At 40.9% G+C, this 9,226-nt stretch overlaps 1 non-coding gene across 1 annotated transcript; it reads right to left on the bottom strand.

The window, feature by feature from the left end:
• Positions 1-1,399: 1,399 nt before the first annotated feature.
• Trnat-ugu (transfer RNA threonine (anticodon UGU)) lies at positions 1,400-1,473 on the bottom strand. Its single transcript has one exon. It is a non-coding gene; the product is annotated as a tRNA-Thr (tRNA).
• Between the last annotated feature and the right edge of the window lie 7,753 nt (positions 1,474-9,226).

A 9,226-nucleotide genomic window follows, 5' to 3' on the forward strand; every position in this document is an offset into this window, starting at 1 on the left:
TGTTATCCTAGCAGACAGAACGCACCGCACATCCGACAACTTCGGAACCACTCAACTGGCCAGTTAGCAACTGAGCCGAACACTGTTTACACCGTCAAAGGAAAACTATGCAAAGATGTACACTCGAATGGCACGACTGAGTAGTACACAAACACACAAACAGTAATATCTGTAGAACGTCCATCGACACGCGCAGAACGAAATTCTTCTCGCGAACGTACAGCGTCTCCGAAAAAAATCTCGTGACTATATTCCGGCGTTACGGCCAGGTTCTCATTCAAATGAGCAAAAAATGTTATATATTTTTTTTGAGACAGTGAAAATACACTTGAACGATCTGTTTGGGAGTTACGAGTGATCATACTATGAGCTTTATTTTAGATTTTCAGTAAAAAAAAATGGCGCCCGCAATTATGATTTGATCACGCGGACTGCGTGCAGTGTGGCCTCTCAGATGTTACCTGAAATCAAAAATGGATGACATCAGTTGATACTAAATTACTTCTCTGAAATTGAAAATGGAAAACATCAGTCGATGGTACATAAAATTTATGGGAGCGCATACCTAACCGCAATGAAACAACCGTAAATTTAACGATACGGTACTAATTCGAACTCTGAGTTCGATTTTTTGGGTGGTTTGTTTCACTCCTTATGCCTTCACAAAAATTACTTAATATTAATCAGTGTCATATATTATAGGTATAAGCTCCTAAGAAAAGTGTTTACTTTTCTGGGTCAGAGGTAGAAGTTAAGAGATTGAACCATTTTTAGTTAATGCTGCATGCCGTTCTGAGAAAATTGTTTCTCCAAAAAAAAAAAAAAAAAAAAAAAAAAAAAAAAAAAAAAAAAAAGTTCAACGTCTAGGGAAACCTTTTAGTTATATTATTACTTCGATTTGCATGAACTGAGGGTTACATGTATATTTTTAATGTCGCTGAACACGAATCTGCAGTAAGATTTTCAATATTCAAAACGGCTAATGCAATACGGAGAGCACAGGATTATGCTTTGTCCAATTTTTACCAAAAATGCATTTTCGTTATTTACGTTTAGTGTGCAATCCAAGGAGCACTTTTCAACCCTTCCTCTGGCTGGAATTGTTCCTAGATAGCAACTCCCTGTTCTTCTTGGCAGGAAAAGCCGATCTGTCTAACCTGGATATGCAGCACTCGTTATTCGTCAGTGTTATCGGCGAGTATGTTTGCAGTATGAATCATTTTGTGGACGTGCGTCACGGGACGAGCTTTGATCTACATCTATATGGATACTCTGCAAATCACATTTAAGTGCCTGGCAAAGGGTTCTTCGAATCCCCTTCACAATTGATAGTTAATTGAAACCCTCAGCTGCCGACAGGTGTTGTTGATACACTTCGATGGGGACAGCTGAAAATGTGTGCCCCGACCGGGACTCGAACCCGGGATCTCCTGCTTACATGGCAGACGCTCTATCCATTTGAGCCACCGAGGACACAGATGAATACCGCGACTGCAGGCATTTATCCCTTACACGCTTCCCGTGAGACTCACATTTCCAACCGGCCACAATCCGCAAACGTAATGTACGTAATAGGTGTTTGCCCATCCACTCAATACTGGCCCACACTAAGGTGACGATTCCCGTAAGATTTCGGGCAATCTGTGCGCATTCGCACAGACGAAGGTCAATGGCTGGGTAACGTTTAACCATATATATGAAGATAGTAACTGTTCTCGAAAGAACAGGCGCCACTGACGACCGGGCAGCTTCTCTAGAATACATGGTAGACCGGCCTATGTGGCCGAGCGGTTCTAGGCGCTTCAGTCGGGAGCCGTGCGACCGCTACGGTCGCAGGTTCAAATACTGCCTCGAGTATGGATGTGTGTGATGTCCTTAGGTTAGTTAGGTTTAAGTCGTTCTAAGTTCTAGAGGACTGATGACCTCAATTGTTAAGTCCCATAGTGTTCAGAGCCATTTGAACCATCAGTCCCTGTGCTTACACACTACTTACATTAACTTATGCTAAGGACAACAAACACACACAACGATGCCCAAGGGAGGACTCGAACCTCCAACGGGGGGAGCCGCGCGAACCGTGACAAGGCGTTTGAGACATGGCGGATACCCCGCGCGGCTCATGGCAGTCGTGACACTGCTTCAAACAATGGGCTGTAGAAATTTTTTTAAGCACGGATTAAAAAAAAAAACCTTTCCGTTCCAAGAGTCTGGACAAGTACACCTTAAAAAAAAATGCAACTACAAAGAAATTGAATTTTCGAACTTTTTGGATGAGAACCTGTCCCTATGGAACACCGTTGATAAAATGTCACAGGGATTATGTACTCAGGTTTCACATGTGGATTAACAATTCCTAATCGAGGAATTTGCATCTCCCACCTTGGAATTCTCAGTACAGAATTTTTATCCATTACGAGATTCTCAGCCACTTGCAGAAGTGATTTCCCGTGATTCTGCAAAACTTTTCCGTTAGCCAATCGTAGCAACTATAATATTTGGTTCCTGGTGCATGACATGTCTCTTAACTTAAAGTGACCAACTCATTTGCATAAAGAGCTAACTTATCATCCGCTTCTTTACTTGCGTAGACCGTTTATGGTCTTCAAAGATTTTTTTTTCTTTAATCGTTTTTTTATGTCTTTTATCAACTGCAACACTTTCTAAACTTAACGCCATTGAAGCATGGTCTTTTACTGAATGACCAAAAAACAATGCCGACAGCTGGAGTCGAAGGTTTTTGTTAATCAAGCCGTTTGTATTCTTGTGGTGATATCTCCATAGAATCTTTCATTCCGCAACACATATTTCTTTTATATAACTGAGAAGTGAAATACCGGTTTTCATAGATGCCGATTTAACATATTTTAATATAAAGCAATAAATATTTCATTAAAATTTTCATCCCCTTACTATCGAAGTTCCAAAACCACTGAAACACATAGTTTTTAAAAATTCTAACAGAGGAGCCGAATACGAATTGTCAGATATATTTAGTAATGCTTTCATAATGAACCATTTTGAGAAACATCTCACACCCTTTAGGAGTTAGGTTTTCAAAAACAATTAAACATGTATTCTTCTATTTAGAACCAAGGAGCCAAATTCAAATCTTCATCCATTTAATTCTAAAAATGCTTTCATAGTGAAATATTTCATAAAACTTTTCATCCCCTATTTCACTCTATTAATGAGTTAAATTTCCAAAAGCAACGAAACACATTCTTTTTACATCCAACTGAGAAGTCAATTACCTATTTTCATAGATGTAACTTTAACAATGCTTTAGTAGTTCTTTAATAATGATTTATTTTCAAAAAACCTTCACTATTTATTCTATCCCCCCCCCAATGAAAGAATTTCGGAAAATGATAAAAACCTTTTTTTTTGTTTCTGGCTGAGAAACCAAATGTCAATTTTCGTAGTTTTGTAGTTCTAGCTTCAACAGTGACATAGGGACATATTTTTTTAAAAAAAAACTTTTCAACCCATATTTCACCCCCTTAGGAGTGGAATTTCGAAAAATCTCTTCTTAAATGGTGCTTTCAGCGTAATATTTACACCTTCATCAAATGTCAAGTCTGTATACTTTGCAGGTTGGGCTGGAAGGCGATGAGTGAGTGGATACATGTGCCCCTATCGCATCTCCTTGGAGGTTGTAGTTCCAAAAACAGTGAAACACGTATATTTCAATAACAGAATTTCCATAGATTTATCTTTAAAAATTCTTTCACACTGAATTATTTTCATAAAACATTTCATCCTATATTCCCCCTCCTTATGAATTGAATGTATCAAAAACAGTGAGACATGTAATTTTTTTTATTTTTACTTCAACCGAGAAGCCAAATTCAGGTTTAAATATATTTAGCTTTAAAAATGCTTTCATAATTAAATATTTCATGAAACATTTCATCCTCTATGTAATGGGATTGTGGTAGTGACACACCAAAATCACAATAGTAATCCGTTGTAGTTGCTACACATTTTATTACAATCAAAAGCATTATAAAATCACAATCACAAAAATACAATAGATTGCCTTATAAGGCCAGATCAGATGGACAAATAATAAATAAATTTCTTTACATGGAACAAGACCCGTTAAACTTCAAATTTGGATATGACTAGGTAAATATACTTAGGAAAGGCTTTACTTAAATAGTACAAATGTGCATAGAATGCGCAGCAGAACTCTCATTACTTCCAATCAGCAGAGAAACAGATTAAGCCTAAGAAACAGATTTTTTAACGTTTGGCTACCCAACTTTCCATAACAAAACTATATACAAATGATTAAAGCAATTAAGGAGGTACTTTAATTTTGACCAAACCGACCTTCAAATTTACTTACTCAATTGATTAATCAACAATATTCTTAGAATGATTACAACTAGAACATGACCATATGACAATTCCCTTAAAATAAGGTTGCTTCAATATTTCGTGTGAATTGGCGATAGACGCGAGCAGACCAAGGATTCAAATCAATACGAGAGATCCACGAGACAGGGAGTGACATAGAAATATACTCAACTTGACAATGCAATTGAACTTTGGATGCTATAGTTCTCCACCGGAACGATGGAATCACGCGAAAGTGACAACATAACCGAATATGTAAAGGAGAGGACATGGCCTTAAACATCTCTCTGCCGCCGTGGTGCTCTGTTCCCAGTATGCTAGCGTCGACCGCTGCCAATTATCTCTAACACAACACACATCAAGGGTAGAGAGTTTTCTGAGACATATACTACACAACCTTATCTGGAGAGAAGGTGAGCATTAAAACTGAACTGAAACAAATGAGCCTCCGTCAGTTACTTGCCCAGTGCCAGCCCTTAAACTTTGATTAATAAGTTCGCTAAAAGTCATGCCGAAGTTAAGATGACAAGATTTATCTCCAGGTTCCGCATATTAGGGGCAGAGACAATGAATTGGCGACGCTCTTAGTCGTATGTTCGCGGGAGAGTCTGGGGAAGGCAAGGGCCGCGTGGAGCCGGATCTTGGAGCGAATTTCCTTCTCTCCGAGACACCCGGTTTCTTCTGCGACTCAGCCGGCAAACAGGCTGTGGACCCCAGGTGGGGACCGAATAGGCAGCAGTAGGCGGATGGCGACGTCGTTACTGGCTGTTGCCCTGTTGCCTTCGGGGGGGCGGGGGGCTCTTGTGTAAAGGGGGAGACAACCGTGGTGAAGTGAAGGTCTCTATTCCACAGGAACGAGTTAGCATGATATATCCACGATTCGGTGGTCGGGGGTCATTTGGCGCTATACAAGACCTAGAACCGAGTTCGGGAACACATGTTTTGGCCCAACCTATATCGCGATGTCAGGAGATTTGTTGGCAACTGTGTCCAGTGTAAGCGCGGTAAGCCCGATGTGGGTCCGTGCAGAGAACTACTACAGTCGCTTAGGGAGCAGTGTCCTCTGGACCGCGACTCAAAGATCGAAGCAACGATCGATGGAAACTGGCGCCAGAAACGCACCAGCTCACTCTATTTCATCCCCTTAGGGGTTGAACTTCCAAAAACACTAAAACACGTACTTTCTTATTTGTAACCTTGAAGTCAAATACCAATTTTCGTAGATGTAGCCTTAAAAATACTTTCATAGTTATTCCATAATTATTTATCTCAAAATAAAATGTTCACCCGCTATTTCACTTCATTCCCAGTAATAATGGAACACATATTTCTTTATTTCTGACCTAGAAACCAGATACAAATTTTCGTATGCCTAGCTTCAAAATTACCTTAATAGCTACATGTTTCAAAAATCCTATAATTTCCTGTGTCTCCCCCTTTCAGTGTAAGAGGGATAGTGTCGTACAAGAGACAGTATACTCAGTAGACAACGAACTGCTAGTTGTGAAATCAGCGACATAGGAACCGAGACTGACACAGAAGGTGCTGAAGGTGAAGCACACTAGACTCGTGTCTACCACGGCTTCTAATAACATCGATTTACCATGAACGGAAGTTCCGAAAAGTGAGCAAGTAATTTTACAGTAAATTCAGTACCGATGGAGAGGATATACAACGAAAAACATTTCTATAAAATTTCAGAAGTAATGAAATATTCCACTCAAGTCGCGCGGCAGAACACGCAATGGATATGCTTGCACTTAAGACGGAAAGCCCCACGTGCTTACGCAGGCTTACGACAGATCGCAAAATTCGGCAGTAGGCGTAAGCCAACCTCGTGTGCTGCTACCTGTTGTTGATGCCAGGCATCAAGGTCTCAGTAGTACGGCCATGCACTGGAGAGTAGTTGCTTTGTAAGCACTCCGTCTTCAGTCCACGAGTGGCCTACTGGGACGGGACCATCCGACCGCTGCGTCATCATCCGTGGAGGATGCGAACAGGAGGGGCGTGGGGTCAGCACACTGCTCTCCCCGTCGTTATGGCGGTTTTCTTTGACCGGAGCCGCTACTATTCGGTCGAGTAGCTCCTCGATTGGCACCACGAGGCTGAGTGCACCCCGAAAAATGGCAAGAGCGCATGGCGGCCTGGATGACCACCCATTCAAGTGCCGACCACGTCCGACAACGCACTTAACTTCGGTGATCTCACGTGAACCAATGCAACCTCAGGGGCAAGGTCGTTGCCGCAGATATTTTAGAGTAGTTGCTAACGTTTCATAATTATCTAGTTTACGGGGAAAATGTAAAAATGGCGATTGTCACCAAAGCTACAACTAATCTGAATTTCTGGTTAGTTATCAAGTGGTCTTGTGTGCGAGCCTGAATTTTTCATCCTTTGCGGTGGGAATGATTCAAACCTGTCATGTTCTTCTTATGAAGTGTTCTATTTATTTTACACACAATGATCATTTGTAGTTGTGTTGAGTTACTACCTTGATAAATTTTTGGATGGCGCACGTATCATAACTGAGATCTGCGCTTGCGCTTAATGGCTGAAGGTGAATTAGCGTAATGAGTAGTAGCGAATGTTATAGTAAGATGTTTGTAAATTATTTCAGGTAAATTACGTTAGTCGTGTAATATTATCCGTATACCAGTATAGTATGTGGGCCAATTACGTTAGTCATGGAATACTATCCGTATAAGACTATGTCACCTTGATGTCCCGGAATTTGCTTCAATTTTGGAATCCACGAAAGAACTGGAAATTTTCCTTTACACAGCTTTCCATATAACTTCTATTACAGTGATTCAGTCTTGTCTGTCACTCGACTTTTCTGATCGGGAAATAAATTCTATCGCTCAGATGCTTATTACCTCTTCGTGTTTCTATTTGCCGATATTGCTCATAAACACTTACATATCTCAAAGTTGCTATGGACAGTGATGGAACGACACACTTTTCTATGGCGACACTGCACTTCAGAGATAGAAAAACCGATCGGTTAAAACGATATGGGTATTTTAGTTCTGAATTACCCATGTCTTTCGGTATTTGTTTGCTCTCGGTTATAACAAGTATCTTTTTTTTTCCTGATAACCACGTAAAAACAGATATATCGATTAGCCACAGCAGCCGCCGTAAAATTTTTAGTTTTCAAGTAAACCTTTTTTTAAAAAAGACGAGTAATTTTTATTCGTAAGATTTCCATAGCTCTGAAATACTGCGTTATTACAGAAAAATGGGAAAAGTGATGTATGCCACTTTAATAACACTGCTGACAGAAACGAGCAACAAATGGATTGGTCCAGCATTGCCGAGACAATATTGTGCCTGTTATACAAGCAGTGCGCGAGACTGGACGCAGTTTCTCGCTGTTGTCGAACGTCAGTTGTAACACAGAATGGCACCATCTGGAAGTCTGGAAGTATTTTACGATATGCGGTAACGAGTGAAGCACATGGGTTGATTTGGTCGACTTGAAACATCATACAAGGAAAAAAGTTAAAATTTCCGGGATAGAAATAGAAAGTGCCTGATCTGCTGCCTGTGTCTACGTAGTATGCCGTTATCTGCTTGTAGCCCTTGAAAACAGAGAAATTAAAACGAAAAAGAGTTCTCCAGCCGAAGTATTCACCCTTTATTGCAGGACTATACGTAACTCCCGCATAGTGCTGTGATAACCGATTACAATATAATTTTTGAGCAGAGCTTCTAAAAACTAAAATCAGTAGGAGAATACTGGCAGTTTTCTGTAGTACGGAAGCACTCGCCATATTTTGAGAGAAGCAGCGAACAGCTGACAAAGTTTTATTTGACTATTTATTTTAAATTATGTCCGAAAGAACAGACACCATATCCATATACGTATATGGTTCTGGCAATACCAGCCATGACCTTCTTCTGTGAAGATGCACACGTATTCCCCGAACTGTTACGGCACTTGGTAAGAATGTCTTCCACGAGTAATGAGTGTGTTGGTGTGGGACACTACGAATGTAGTGTGTGCACATACTATGTGAGTCTCGCGGGAGGCCTGTGCGAGATAGTCCCTGCAGTCTGTGCCCTCGGTGGCTCAGATGGACAGAGCGTCTGCCATGTAAGCAAGAGATCCCGGGCTTTAGTCCCAGACGGGGCACACATTGTCACCTGTCCCCGTTGATGTATATCGACACCCGAGAGCAGCTGACCGTATTAATATAATTCTAATTTCGTTCTGGACGGCTGCAGGTCATCATAAAAGTATTTAATTTTACGTGTTGATTCCATTTATCAAGAAACTGAGAAAGTCAAATTTTTTAAATCTTTGTAGGATTCCTACGTTTACTAGAGGAAATAATGTAAATAAAAGACTGAAAATCGGTTATTACAAGCACTGGAATAGTGACGGGCTTTAACAATTAGGTTAAAGTGAGCCGAAAACCAGTTGTTTCAGCGATAACCGACATTCCCACTGGAGTTCTGCGTGGTAAGATTGACGCGCAATTGACGCATGGTGCACGGAATGGCAATTGAATCTCAATGTAGACAAGTGCAATCCGACAACAGAGGAAGTGGGTTACAATACGCTTGTTCGCCCACTGCTTGAATACTGCTCAGCAGTGTGGGATCCGTAACAGATAGGGTTGATAGAAGAGAGAGAGAAGATCCAACGGAGAGCAGCGCGCTTCGCTACAGGATCATTTAGTAATCGCGAAAGCGTTACGGAGATGACAGATAAACTCCAGTGGAAGACTCTGCAGGAGAGACGCTCAGTAGCCCGGTACGGGCTTTTGATAAAGTTTCGAGAACATACCTTCACCGAAGAGTCAAGCAGTATATTTCTCCCTTCTACGTATATCTAGCGAAGAGACCATGAGGATAA

This window comes from Schistocerca gregaria, unplaced genomic scaffold, assembly GCF_023897955.1.
Source record: "Schistocerca gregaria isolate iqSchGreg1 unplaced genomic scaffold, iqSchGreg1.2 ptg000178l, whole genome shotgun sequence".
NCBI lineage: Eukaryota > Metazoa > Arthropoda > Insecta > Orthoptera > Acrididae > Schistocerca > Schistocerca gregaria.